This window comes from Pongo pygmaeus, chromosome 6, assembly GCF_028885625.2.
Source record: "Pongo pygmaeus isolate AG05252 chromosome 6, NHGRI_mPonPyg2-v2.0_pri, whole genome shotgun sequence".
Lineage (NCBI taxonomy): Eukaryota > Metazoa > Chordata > Mammalia > Primates > Hominidae > Pongo > Pongo pygmaeus.
In genome coordinates, this window is record NC_072379.2 from 124,169,072 (window position 1) to 124,183,591 (window position 14,520).

General features: G+C 35.2%; 1 long non-coding RNA gene across 1 annotated transcript in view; it reads right to left on the reverse strand.

Annotated features, from left to right (window-relative positions):
• Window positions 1-2,825: 2,825 nt before the first annotated feature.
• Window positions 2,826-14,520, reverse strand: part of LOC129041449 (uncharacterized) — a 30,060-nt gene continuing 18,365 nt past the window's right edge. Inside the window, exon 3 of the long non-coding RNA XR_008503886.1 lies at window positions 2,826-4,087. This is a non-coding gene — a long non-coding RNA (uncharacterized LOC129041449). The remainder of the gene's footprint in view (window positions 4,088-14,520) is intronic.

Below are 14,520 nucleotides of genomic sequence, written 5' to 3' on the forward strand. Positions count from 1 at the left end.
TGGATTCTACATCTAAGTGAGACCATGCACTATTTTTCTTACTGCATCTTGCTTATTTCACTTAGCATAATATTCTCCAGACTTATCCAGTTGTGGCAAATGGCAAGATCTCATTCTTTATTAGGTGTGAATAATATTACATTGTATATATGTATATTTACATTGTAAATATACATGGTTTCTTTATCCATTCATCCACTGATGAAAACTTAGGTTGTTTACATATCTTCACTATTGCAAATAATGTTGCAATGAACATGGAAACGAAGGTTTATTTATGAGGTGGTTATTTCATTTCTTTTGGGCATATGCCCAAAGGGAGATTGCTGGGCCATATGGTAGTTCTCTTTTTAATTCCTTTAGAAGTCTCCATACTGTTTTCCATAATGGCTATGCCAATCTATATTCCTACCAATAGTGTGTAAGAGTTCCCTTTTCTTTACACTCTTGCCAACATTTGTTGTCTTTAGGATTTTTCTAATGGGTGTGAGATAGTATCTGACAGTGGTTTTGATGTGCATATTCTTGATGATTAATAATGATGAGTACCTTTTCATATAATGGTTGGCTATTTTATGTCTTTGTTAGAGAAATGTCTATTCATGTCTTTTGCCCATTTTTAATCAGGCTATTTGTTTCTTCACTATTTAGTTATATAAATTTTTATAAATTTTGAATATGAACCACATATGAGATATATGGTTTGCAAATATTTTTCCCAATCTGTAGGTCATTCATTCATCTTGTTGATTGTTTCCTTTGCCATACAGAAGTGTTTTCGTTTGATGTAGTCTCCTATATTTATTTTTGCTTTTGTGGTCTGAGTTTTTGGTGTAATAGCTGAAAAACTATTGCCAAAGCCATTATCCAGGAGCTTTTCCCCTATGTTATTTTCTAGGAGTTTCATAGTTTCTTATCTTAAATATTTGGGTCTTTCATCCATTTTGAGTTGATATTTGTTTATGATTTAAGATAAAGATTTAATTTCATTCTTTTGCATGTGGACCTCCAGTTTTCCCAGCACCTTTGTTTGAAGAACTCTCATTTCCCCATTGTGTCCTCCTGGTGTCCCTGTCAAAAATAAGTTGAACTTATATGTTTATATTTCTGGAGTCTGAATCTATTTCTGGAGTTTGAATCTATTCTGTTCCACTTGTCTATGTGTCTGTTTTTATGCCAGTACAATACTCTTTTGATTCCCTTAGCTTTGGAATACACAGTAATTTTAAACCAGGGAGTCTAATGCCTCCAATTGTGCTTTTCTTTCTCAAAAGTTCCACACATATTTTAAGTGTTAAGTGTTTTTTTTTTTTTTTTTTTTGGAAAGCCTTTTGCTCTGTCCTCCATGTTGGAGCACAGTAGCGCGATCTCAGCAGCTCACTGCAAGCTCCGCCTCCTGTGTTCACGTCATTCTCCTGCCTCAGCCTCCGGAGTAGCTGGGACTACAGGTGCCCGCCACCACGCCTGGCTAATTTTTTGTATTTTTAGTAGAGATGGGCTTCACCGTGTTAACCAGGATGGTCTCGATCTCCTGACCTCGTGATCCGCCCGCCTCGGCCTCCAAAAGTGCTGGGATTACAGGCGTGAGCCAGCGCGCCTGGCCAAATTTTAAGGTTTTTGAAACTTTCTGTGAAGAATACCATTTGATGGGAATTACACTGAATCTGTATATGGCAATATACATGCCTTGGGTAGCATGAATACATGAAGAAAATCAACTCCTCTGATCCACGGTCATGGGATAGCTTTCTATTTATTTGTGTCTTCTTCAATTTCTTTAATCAATATTATATGGTTTTCAGTGTACAGATCTTTAATCTCCTTAGTTAAATATATTCCTTCATATCTTATATTTTGACACTATCATAAATGGGATAATTGTCTTGAATTCTTTTTCAGTTAGGTCATTATTTGTGTATAAAAATGCTACTGATTTGGTATGTTGATTTCATACCCTACAACTTTACTGGATTCACCTACTAGTTCTAACAGTTTTTTATATAAAAATAAATCAATAAAAAAGATAGTTCCTCATTTTTTAGCTGTGGGGAAAATGAAGCAGTTGGCCTTAAGTGAAGACCAACATTTAGCAATAGCACTTTGTCATATTATTCATGAAAAAAATAAAATGTCTTGACAACCATAGATTCAAACAATTTTATAGCATGCTTCCTTTTATTGAATAAAAGCATTCAATATTTTTAAGTAAGTTTTTAAGCCTTGTAAAATCCTCTTCAATGCCTTATATACATTACTCTAAACCTTATAGATTAAGTCCATAATGCTGCTTATACAAAATTGAAGTCAGATTTTTAAAGCACATTATCCAAAATGCCACTATACTATATGTAAATGACCAAGTGTAATGTGCTGTTTGTTACGGGCAACTGCACATTCTGGTTTGCTTGGGACAGGTCTGGTTTCTGTCTATTGTTCTGGCATCCATCTAGTTTAGCATTTGTCCCAGATTTTCATTTTTTAATCAAGATTTTTTTAAAGTAAATAGTTGCTTTAGAATAAATCAGGATAGGTATGGGAAAACTCAAAGCATCTTATTTCTAGCTTTTTTCATGGTCTCATTGTCTACTTCTAAATTTTGGTTAAGAAGATTGCCCACAAAGCTGCAAAGGCTCCATTTATGCATTTATATATTGTATTATTCCATTTTCATGCTGCTATAAAGATACTACCTGAGAATGGGTAATTTATAAACAAAACAGGTTTATTTGACTCATAGTTCAGCATAGCTGGAAAGGCCTTAGGACATTTATAATTATGGCAGAATGCAAAAGGGAAGCAAGCACCTTCTTCAAAAGGTGGTAGGAAAGAGAGAGAGCACAGGGGAAACTTTCACTTTTAAACCATCAGATTGCATGAGAACTCCCCACTATCATGAGAACAGCATGGGGAAAACCACCCCCATGATCCAATCACCTCTCATCTGGTCCCTCCCACATCACATGGGGATTACAATTTGAAGTGAGATTTGGGTGGGGACACAGAGCCAAATCATATCATTCCACCCCTGGCGCCTCCCAAATCTCATGTCTTGACATTTCAAAACCAGTCATTGCCTTCCCAACAGCCCCCAAAGTTTTAACTCATCCAGCATTAACTCAAAAGTCCAAATACAAAGTTTCGCCTGAGAAAAGACAAGTCCCTTCCACCTATGAGCCTGTAAAATCAATAAGGAGGTGTTAGTTACTTCCAAGACACAGTGAGGGTAGAGTCATTGGGTAAATGTTCCCATTCAAAATGGAAGAAACTGGCCAAAACAAAGGGGCCACAGGCCCCATGCAATTCTGAAACCCTGCTGGGCTGTCATTAAATTTTAAAGGTCCAAAATCTCCTTTGACTCCATGTCTCGTATCCAGGGCATGCTGATGCAAGGAGTGGGCTCCCACAGTTGTGGACAGCTCCATCCTGTGGCTCTGCAGGGTACAGTCCCCCTCCTGGCTGCTTTTATGGGCTGGTGTTGAGTGTCTGTGGCTTTTCCAGGTGCATGGTGCAAGCTGTAGGTGGATCTACCATTCTGGGGTCTGGAGTATATTGGATCTCTTCTCACAGCTCCATTAGGCAGTGCCCCAGTGGGGACTTTCTGTGGGGTATCCAACCCACACATTTCCCTTCCACATTGCCTTAGCAAAGGTTCTCCATGAGGGCTCTGCCCCTGCAGCATGCTTCTGCCTACACATCTAGTTATTTCCATACATCCTCTGAAATCTAGGTGGAGGTACTCAAACCTCAACTCTTGTCTTCTGTGCATTCGCAGGCTCAACACCACATGGAAGCTGTCCACGTTTAGGGCTTCCACCCTTTGAAGCAATGGGCTGAGCTGTACCTTGGCCCTTGTATCTGTGTCTGGAGCTGGAGTGACTGGGATGCAGGGTGCCACATCCCAAGGTTAACCCAAGAAACCACTTTTTCCCTCTTAGTCCTCCAAGCCTGTGATGGGAAAAGCTGCCTCTAGGATCTCTGAAATGACCTGGAGACATTTTCCCCATTGTCTTGGTGATTAACATTTGGTTCCCCATTACTTATGCAAATTTCTTCAGCTAGCTTGAATTTCTCCCCAGGATTTTTTTCCCTATTAAATATAATGGCAAAAACCGCAATTACTTTTGCATCAACCTAAACCAACTGTCAGACTGCGAAGTTTCCAAACTTTTATGCTCTGCTTTACTTTAAAACATAATTTCTAATTCCAAATCATCTCTTTGTGGACACATATGACTACGCTTTCAGGAAAAGCCAGGTCACCTCTTGAATGCTTTGCTCCTTGGATATTTCTTCTTCCACATACCCTAAATCATCTCTCTCAAGTTCAAAGTTCCACAGATCTCTAGGGCAGGGGCAAAATACCTCCAGCTAAAGCATAGCAAGAGTGACTTTTGCTTTAGTTCTCAATAAGTTTCTCATCTCCATCTGAGACCACCTCAGCCTTGTCTATATCATCATCAGCATTTTGGTCAAAACCACTCAACAAGTCTCTAGGAAGTTCCAAACTTTCCCGCATATTGCTGTCTTCTGAGCCTTCCAAACTGTTCCAACCTCTGCCTGTTACCCATTTCCAAAGTTGCTTATACATTTTCAGGCTATCTTTATAGCAGTGCCCCTCTCCTTGTACCAATTTCTTGTATTAGTCCATTTTCATGAAGAATGATATGATAGATGTGAAATGTCTTGGCTCCATTGGTGCAAGAGAAACTTCAAAAATAAATTATTCTAGTTTTTTTTTAAAATAGTGTTTTCAAATGCTTCTTTTTCCTATATATTCATTGACTGAAAATATAGATGTAGGAGTTCAATTTGATAAAAGTGAAACAGTTACCATGCTATTGGAAGATCAGTAAAAACTGGCCGGGAACGATACAAATATTTTAGCCAATTGGCAAGGCAAAGCTTTGTAGTAAAAGGAATATTCGAACTAAATTAAACCTATGGAGCGGAAGTGTAGCTGGAATTGGTTTTTGGACACACAAAAGTTGTAATTATACTCAAATAAGATGAATGTTCTACTAATGGACATAGAAGCTTGAAGTTGTGAACATTTACAATTTTTGCCTATATACCTCTAGAGTAAATAAACTAAAAAACTTATAGCAAAACTGATGTTGAATGAACCCATATACGAAAGCTCAGTATGGTGATACATGCAGCCTTTCTTTTTACTTTCTATAATACTTCATGTTTCAGAAGTAGTTACAACTTGTTTTATGAGTTTCATTTTGTGAAAATATTTATTGAAGGAATATATTCTGATTGGAGATGAAAAGACAATAACTGAAATGTCTTATGCTTAGTAGAAATTTTTTTTTTCTCAGCCTCCCAGGGACTTCAGCATGTAGAGAGATTTTCATAATTTAAAAATATGTGAAGACTCTTCAATATAATTTGTTAGCATTTTCCTATTTGTTAACTATAAAATACTATTTTGAGAACAAGTATAGGCAGTTTTATAAAAAATATTTAAAAATTAAGAACATATTTAAAATGTATTTATATTAGCATCGTTGGCATAGTATTAGAAACAGATATGACTAAGAAACTGAATAAAGTATGTAAATTTATGCCCAGGTGAATTTGTATTATTTTTAAAGGCTTAGAAAATTAAACACTTTCAAAAATTTTCTTTAATGTAAATAAATATGTGGATATATTTAAACATTTTTAAGAAATATATTAATTTCAAAAATATTTTAAAACATAATTCTGTTAAGGTCTACCAATATAATGAAACCAATGGCTAGTCAATAAAATTTTTTATAAAATTATATTTTATAATTATTTTAGTAACCCCATTCACTGTAAAAATTTCCCAATTTGGATCAGTAAGTTATTTGGTCACCTAGTATTGAATTGAATATTCTTTCTTTGCTTTGCAATTGTTCTCAACCAGGATCTGGTAACTTGGTTACAGATTATACTACTGCTTCTTGCATTTTACTTCTCTCCTCTAATTCAATTTCTTTCTTATCCAGGTATGTTATTTGTAATTCTTTTAGCAAGTATGTATTAGGGCTAAACTGTTCCAGTATTTCAAAGAAAATGTGTTTATATCATCTATGCTCCTGAATGATAATTGAACTGAGTACAGAATTCTTAGGTGACATTCATTTTCTCTTAGCACTTTTAAGATACCGTTCTGCTGTCTTTGAGCCTCTTGTTGCTGTCAACAACTGTCAGTCTAATTGTTATTCTTTATAAGTACTTTATAAGTAATTAATCTTTATGGTTATTTTCAACATCTTTTCTTTCTTTCTTTTTTTTTTTGTTTGAGACAAGGTCTTACTTTGTCACCCACCATGGAGTGTGGTGGTGCAAATGCGTCTCACTGCAGCCTCACCCTCCCAGGCTCAAGCAGCCTCAACCCTTCAAGTAGCTGGGACTACAGGAACATATCATCACGCTTGGCTCATTTTTATATTATCATGTTGCCCAGGCTGGTCTTGAACTTCTGGACTAAAGTGATCTGCCTGCCTCAGCCTCCACAAGTGTCGGGATTACAGGTGTGAGCCACCGCGACTGGCTTCAATACTTTTTATTTGCTTTTGTGAGGGTTATTTTAACTATTAATTATATATGAATTCTTTTTATTCATTTTGCTTGGGAATAAATGGCATATTTTAATGTGATAATTCATATCTTTACTAAGTGCTGAATGATTTCAGTCATTATTTTTACAAGAATTGGTTCTGTGACATTCCTTCTATACTGTGCTGTTGGAGCTCCTACTAATGAATGTGGTGGATTCTACCACTGGCCAGTGTATTCCCAGACCTCTTCTTCCTTACACCCTTTCATTAAAAAGACCAGAGCTGCTAAATATTTACTTTTCTAGCCTCTCTTAAAGGCAAGACTTGCCAAGTACAGTTTTAAAGATGAAATGTTAAGTGGAATTGTGTTATTGGAACTTGTGGGAAGTTCCTTCTTTCATGATGAAAAGAGAAACCCAATTGGTGGTATTTCCATCCCTCTGCTTCCTGCTACAAACTTAAATACAATGAGAAGAGTTTTAGCCTTCATTTGGATTTTAGTAAAAGGTCAAGATAACATCAGGGATGCATCTGTGACATCTCCGAGACACAGATCTGGTGATTGTTAGCTGCCTCCCTCCAAATTTGTAATTATGTGATAGTATAACCTCGGTTTCTTTAAACTGAGTCCATGGAAACACCTAAGCGCTAATACTTTACTTAAGAGAAACATGCATAGAATATGTGGGTGATGAAAACATAGCAACAAAGGAAAGGAAGATGCCAAGTAAAATAATGCAATGTATCTCTCTCTGCGTATCTGCTCACCAGGAGGCATAGTAACACAAGAGACAGTACAGTTTTTCACTTGCCACATAACAATTTTTGAAAACATGGAACGGAGAAATTTTACATCAGAGTAGTTCACTAGAGTGGAAATGGAGGCAGGCTATTTGTCTAGTGCTTTCCTGCCTCCTGCTTCCCATGAGATCACATGATGCAGAACATTTGGAGATAATCACCTCTTTCACTTCTGTGTGATGATGTCCAGCCTCTGGGTGACTGGTCACTAAGCCATATCCTATAACCTGTAGTATGATATTTCATCCATGTCTAAAAATGGAATGGAAATGCAGTTCTGAGAGGCGGGATATGGACCAGGAGAAAGAGGAAAGGAACTAGTTGGAAGAATATTCCCAACATAGAACCTTTTCATTTAAAATTCCAAATCCTTTTCTGAGGCTTCTCATATTTCTTCCCACTTTTTTTACTTTATATGATAGGACTTAATTCTAGATAATACAATGATACTATATTTATATGATTTATTTATTTGTTATCTTTTACTCTTTAATAGTTTGTAAGCTAATTCATGAAGGCAGTGAATTTTTTCATAGGATATTAATGAATTGCAGCCTTAGTGCTTTGCCCTACCTTCTTGGATATTAATATGTATTTGAACCAGATTCATCTTTTGGAGATTTGGTCAGCTTGGACTTATTCCTATTGGAGATAATTACAGGTGACAAGGATGATTTTTATCTAGTATTCTGGTGGTTAGGAGCATTAAATTTAGAGTCTATCTGAATTCACATTCTCACTCTGACACTTATAGTTGTGTGACATGGTGAAAATTATTGAATAACTTTAAAGTTGTTTTCTCACCTACCAAATGATTTTACTAATATTATCTATATTTATGGTTGTTGTAAGCAATATATGCAACATCATATATAAATCATTTTTATGGTGCCTAGCACCCAGTAAAACTTGTTAGTCATTTTAATCAGTTCAAGCTGCTATAAGAAACTACCATAGATGAGGTGGCTTAAACAACATAAATTTATTTCTTGTGGTTTTGGAGACTGAGAAGTCCGAGAGAAGATGCCAACAGACATGGTGTCTGATTAGGAAGTCTTTCTGATATGTATAACACCTTCTTCTCTTTGTGTCCTCATATGGTGGAGAGGAGAGAAAGAGAGAGAGAGAGAGAAAGAGAGAGAGAGAGAGAAAGAGAGAGAGAGAGAGAAAGAGAGAGAGAGCTTTCTTGTTTGTTCTTATAAGGGTGCTAATCCCATTCATAAGGGCTCCACCCTCATGAACTCATTAACTCCCACATACCATCACATTTGGGATTAAGGTTTCAACATGTGAATTTTAGGGGAACACAAATATTTCGTTCATAACTATGGTGTTTATATCCTCAGTGTCTAATGAGAAAGACAGTAAACACTCTGTTTTGATGTATATAGCTTTTTACACAAGTGGTGGAAAAGCTGAAAAAAACTGTGGTGAGGCAATCCATAAATGAGCAACAGCAGGATGCTGCTACCACCTCTAGGCATTCTGGACAAAGAGATCAGGCAACATGAGAGCTCAGGGGCAAAGTCACATGATTGGAAGCTGCTGCCTTGAAGGAGATGGAGGCACTGCCTGATCTTGATGACAAGATGGACAACAAATACCCTGCTTTCTCTCATCTTTTCGCCTTCTATCCTCCCATTCAAGGAACCTAACTAGAAGTCAAGTGATAAGAGAACCTTAAAAATCCAGCTCATGAGATCAGCTTGCCAGTTGTCCAGAGTGTTCAGGGAGAAGAGCAAAGAATGGATCTGAAGGCAAATAGGTCCAAACTCTGGTCCATATTCGTTATTATTGTTAGAATTATTATTGCCAAGATTTCAGCCTTTCTCCATTCTATTATTCAATGTAATTCAAAGGCTTTTTCTTATTTCTTTGGGATCACCTACAAATTACTTTTTATACTATTTCATATTAAAGCAGAAACCATACTTACTAGTTTTAGTATAACCCATGTTGCAAAGTGCCTGTCTCATGGAAAATACTTCTGTGACAGGAATAAATTAGAGTGAATCTATAAATCCATATTAGTACTTTATAATTAAACCTTGATCAGTTCAGCCACTTAGCAGTTCACCTACATACCTCTAATTTCATTTTATACTTCCCTGTTTTAGAATAAATTACTATTTTTATGCAAAGCAAATGAGTGTTTCATTTCCATTACTGACTCTTCATATGAGAGAAATTGTATGATGAAGGGTTATTGTCATGATAAAAAGTTTCTAACATTTTTTCCCTTTATGCTGTTTAGCAGTTATTATAAATAAATGATTCCTTATATCTAGATACTACTCTTTGTGTGTTTTTCAAAAGCTAATTAATTTTAGCATTAGTGAGTAATATTTTCTGTGAAATATTATCTGATTCTGTTCATCTAACAAATAGGAAGATTTAAGAGTACTTCCCCCTCGAACATTTTCTAATTCATGAAATTTTATGTTGCTTTCAAAAAACAAATCTTATTTTTTAATTTTAAAATGTTTTTGGAGAATTTCCTCAAAAATAATGTATTTTCAAATGCAGTACTATTTGTACATAGGACATTCCACTATAAGCCCTCTACCTCTCCAGGTTTTAAATAAAAGCCTGACCTAAAAAAGACACATGTGAATATAGTATATTTCTAAAATCCCTCTGCTTTTCATAATAAATAGCATTTGTGTGCTTAAAACTTCTACAGATTTAAAACCTATTTCATAGTGTTATGATCAACATAGTACACAATCCCTGTGGCATTTAGACCCCCTTTATTTTACTCATTGCACAAATACGTTGGTTATAATTGTGAAGCTCTTCTGTTATATACCAGATACCGAATTTCAAGGATAAACAGGTAAAAATAAATAGCAGTCTCAATTTCTTCTCTTAAATTGAAATTTATAGGACTGATATTTTTTAGAACAACTACAACCCATATTTATGCATTTATTATAAGTGAATCACCCTCAAAAGGACTTTTTAAATCACCTCTTTCTTTCTAGTGGGATACTTATAGTATGAGGTATGTTTTGAATATTTCCAGAAAATTGTTCAGTGTTTCAAACATTACTGGTAATTAGTGATACACAGTGCAACATCTTTCATCACCCTTTTACCACTTCAATGACCATAGCTATATTTATAGGATAAAGAATAGAGAATCTCAGCTGGGCGTGCTGGCTCACACCTGTAATCCCAGCACTTTGGGAGGCCGAGGCGGGGGGATCACCGGAGGTCAGGTGTTCAAGACCAGCCTGGCCAACATGGTGAAACCCGTCTCTACTAAAAATATATATATATAAAAATTAGCTGGGCATGGTGGCAGGTGCCTGTAATCCCACCTACTCGGGAGGCTGAGGCAGGAGAATTGCTTGAACCCGGGAGGCGGAGATTGCAGTGAGCCAAGATCGTGCCATTGCACTCCAGCCAGGGGGATAAGAGCAAGACTTCATCTCAAAAAAAAAAAAAAAAAAAAAAGAATAGAGAATCTGAATATTCCCTAGGTGGAAAACTATGGCTGAGCAAGAGTGTTTCAAGTAAAGCCATGGAGAAAGCAATTAAAGATAAACATAAGGTCAAGTCAAGGTCATGGATAGAAAACAGATTTTGGATTGTTTTCTTAAAGTGAAAACGAACCAAGATGGAAAATCTAGAGTGTAAGAAATGTGAATAGTAAAAATCAGTAAAATGTTCAAGAGCAAGAAGACGAATGTTATTAGTAGAGAATGTAAGGATCTGTGTTGTAGGTTGCTCCAGGAATTTTTTTTAGCTTTCTCTAAGTTTGGTTAAAATTTTCCCTGAATTATATACTGATGAGCATAAGTTCTGCAGAATGATGATATAGTCTGTGTCCAGCTGACATAATGAAGATTTTTGAAATTACGTGTATTTATAATGTAATCTATGTGGATTCTGCCAAGAAGAGGAACTGGTTCCAGTTATCCTGTTGCTGCTGTAGGGGAATCAATCTAAATGCTGCTTAAGGAACCAATTGTTTTGTTTTATTTTTACTCTTTGTGTCTCATATCCTCTATAGGGCAGTCCGATAGGAATAGAATGTGAGCCACCAATGTGAACCACATATTTAATTTTAATGTTTCTGGTAGCCACATGGAAAAAAGGTAAAACAAACAGGTGACAGTAATTATAATAATATATAACATTTACTCCAATGTATAATGAATATTACAATTTAAATATGCAATCAACATACAAGTTATTAATGAGGTATTTTACTTGAGAAAGTGCTACATTTTAAAATTCTGTGTAATTTTGCACATTTTAGTAGTGACTCAAAGTGGGACAATCAGAGTCCAGAATTCTGTGATGCGTAGCTAATGGAAGAGGTAGGCCCTCTCTGGGATTAGAGGTTCAGGAATGAGACTCAGGAATTGTTTGGCAGATTGTCACATGTTAAAAATGCCTTTAAAAAAGCAGTTAAAATCTGCTGAAATTCAAAGAAACAGTGGAGAGCAAGTCTTAGTGACATTAGAACATCCTTACTAATATTCTTTCATAAATAACATTCCAAAATTATGCGAGTTATCTCAGTATCCTTTGGTTAATCTCCTGCTTACTTAAGCTAGTTTAAGTTGCGTTCCTGTCAGTTGCCGTATTTGTTTGCTACGGCTGCAATAACCGAATACCACAGATTCAGTGGCATAAACAACAGAAATTCATCTTCTCACAGCTCTAGGGGCTAGAAGTCAAAGATCAAAATGCTGTTCTGAAGTTTGTTTTCTTCTGAGTCCTCTTTCCTTTGCAGATGGTCATCTTCTCTGTACGTCTTCACCTCATCTTTCCTCTTTGTGCACATGTCTGTGTCCTAATCTCTTCTTTTTACAAAGACTCTCGTCATATTGCATCGGAGCCCACCTAGATGATCTCATTTTACCTTAATTACCTTTTTAAAGATTCAATTTTCAAAAGTATAGTCACATTATGACATGCTGGGGGTTAGGACTTCTACATAAGAATTTTAGGGGGACACAATTCAGTCCATAACACTTACAAAAAAAAAAGTCTTGACAATTATACTCTCTATGGAAGATACTGAATTTAAGCCTTGCTTTGTGGGTGATTTTACTTTTGAAACTTGATTTTTTAATTGAATGAGAAAACATGTCTACAACACATTCAAATAAGGAAAGTGTCAAGAACTGATTATATTTTATAATACCATTTTTTGAAAGGAATATGCTGACAAACAGATATGGCTCCAGAAAAAGCAAATAATTGTGAAAGTTGTGAAAAGTGTGGCCTTTGAGGGATTGTTAAATTATCAACCTGGACAAGAAAGTAAGGGCAAAAAGTAAAAGTTACCACGTACTATTTGAAGGCCTGTCATCTTAATGAAGGTATTACATTACGGAAAAGAGTAAGAATCAGAGGGAAGGAGATATAAGAAGGTACAATTTAGCTCAACATGAGAAAATTTTTTTATTCCTCAGAATTGAAGCGGCCTTGGAATAAGCCATTCATAAAAGCAAGTGTTCAGAAAATGATTATCATAAATCTGAGATGTCCATGACTATTTTATATACATACATTCATTTTATAAATAGCTATTGAGAATCTTCTATGACTTTTTGGTACTGCTTTAGGTAACAGGGCTTAGTCATAAAAACACATGTCTTAATAAAGTGGTTAACTAGTATAATTTTAAAAATTGGACTAGATAAATGTCTCTACTCTTATTTTGTGATTTCATGAACTTAATCTCTTTTCTTAACAACTTTTTAAAGTAATAATATACATGCAGTAAACTACATACATTTAAACTCTAGAATTTAATGAGTTTTACAGTTATATATGTCCACGAAACAACTATATCGAGTACAGATTATTTTCAGAACTTCCAAAAGATTACCTGTGCCTCTTTGCTGCTCATCCTCCCTTAGCTCTGGCCCCAGAGATGATCTAATCTACTTTTTATCACTATAAACCTGTCACTTTATGCAAATGGAATCACACAGAAGGAATCTTTTCTCTCTTTTTTGTTTTCACTCAGCATAAAGATTTTGAAATTCATCAATTTGTAGTCACACTAAGAAGTTTCTTCCTTTTTAAATTGCTGAATGGCATCCCATTACTATATGGATTTCTCACAATGTGTTTACTCAATCAAATGTCAATCGACTTTTAGATTGTTCCTATTTTTGTCTCTTGTTGACTAAGCCACTAGGAGTATTCATATACAAGTTTTTATTTTGACATATGTGTTAATTTCTGTTGGCAGATACCTAGGAGTAGAATGACTGGTTATTATGTTAGCTGTATTTGTAACATTTTTAAAAAACAACTTCTAAACAGTTTTCATCTGTGGTTGCATCATTTTACATTTCTAACAATCAGTAAATGAGTGTTGCAGTTGATCCTTGGCAAACTAGGTATTCCTAGTTTTCTTAATATTTGCAATTCTGATGAGAATGTAGTATTGTCCCACTGTGGTTTTAATTGGCATTTCCCTCATGGTTAATGATGTTGACTATTATATAAAATTCTTATCCAAATGTATATATTATTTTATGAAGGATCTGTTCAAATATTTGCCAGTTTTTTTAAATTGAATTATTTGCCTTCTTACTGTTGATTCTGTTATATAGATGTATTGCATACATTTTCTCCCATTCTGCAATTTGCTGTTTAGTTTGCTCAATGGTATCATTTAAACAGGAAAAAGTATTAAAATCTGATACAGTAAAATGTATAAATTTTAAAGGTTTATATTTTATTGACCTACCTATTTTACACAATTTTCTCCTGTTTTTTCTTATTTTTGCTTTTATTATTGTTTTTAATTAACACAAAATAATTTTACATGTTCATGAGGTACAGTGTGATATTTCAAAACATGTACACAATGTGCAGTAATCAAATAATCAGTGTAGTTAGCATATCCATCGCCTCAAATATTTATCATTTCCTTGTGTTGGGAACATTGAAAATCCATTATTCTAGCAATTTGAAAATATACAATAAATTGTTGTTAATTATAGTCATTCTATAGTGCTATAGCACCTTAGAACTTATTTTTCCTATCTGCTTGTCTTTTTCATCCATTAACCAGTATTTTGTTATCACCCCATGCACCTACTTTTCCCTGCTTTCGTAACCACTATTTTAATCTATGAGGTGTACTGGACATGTCATATACACCTTTCTGTGCCTGGCTTATTTCACTTAACATAATGTCCTCCAA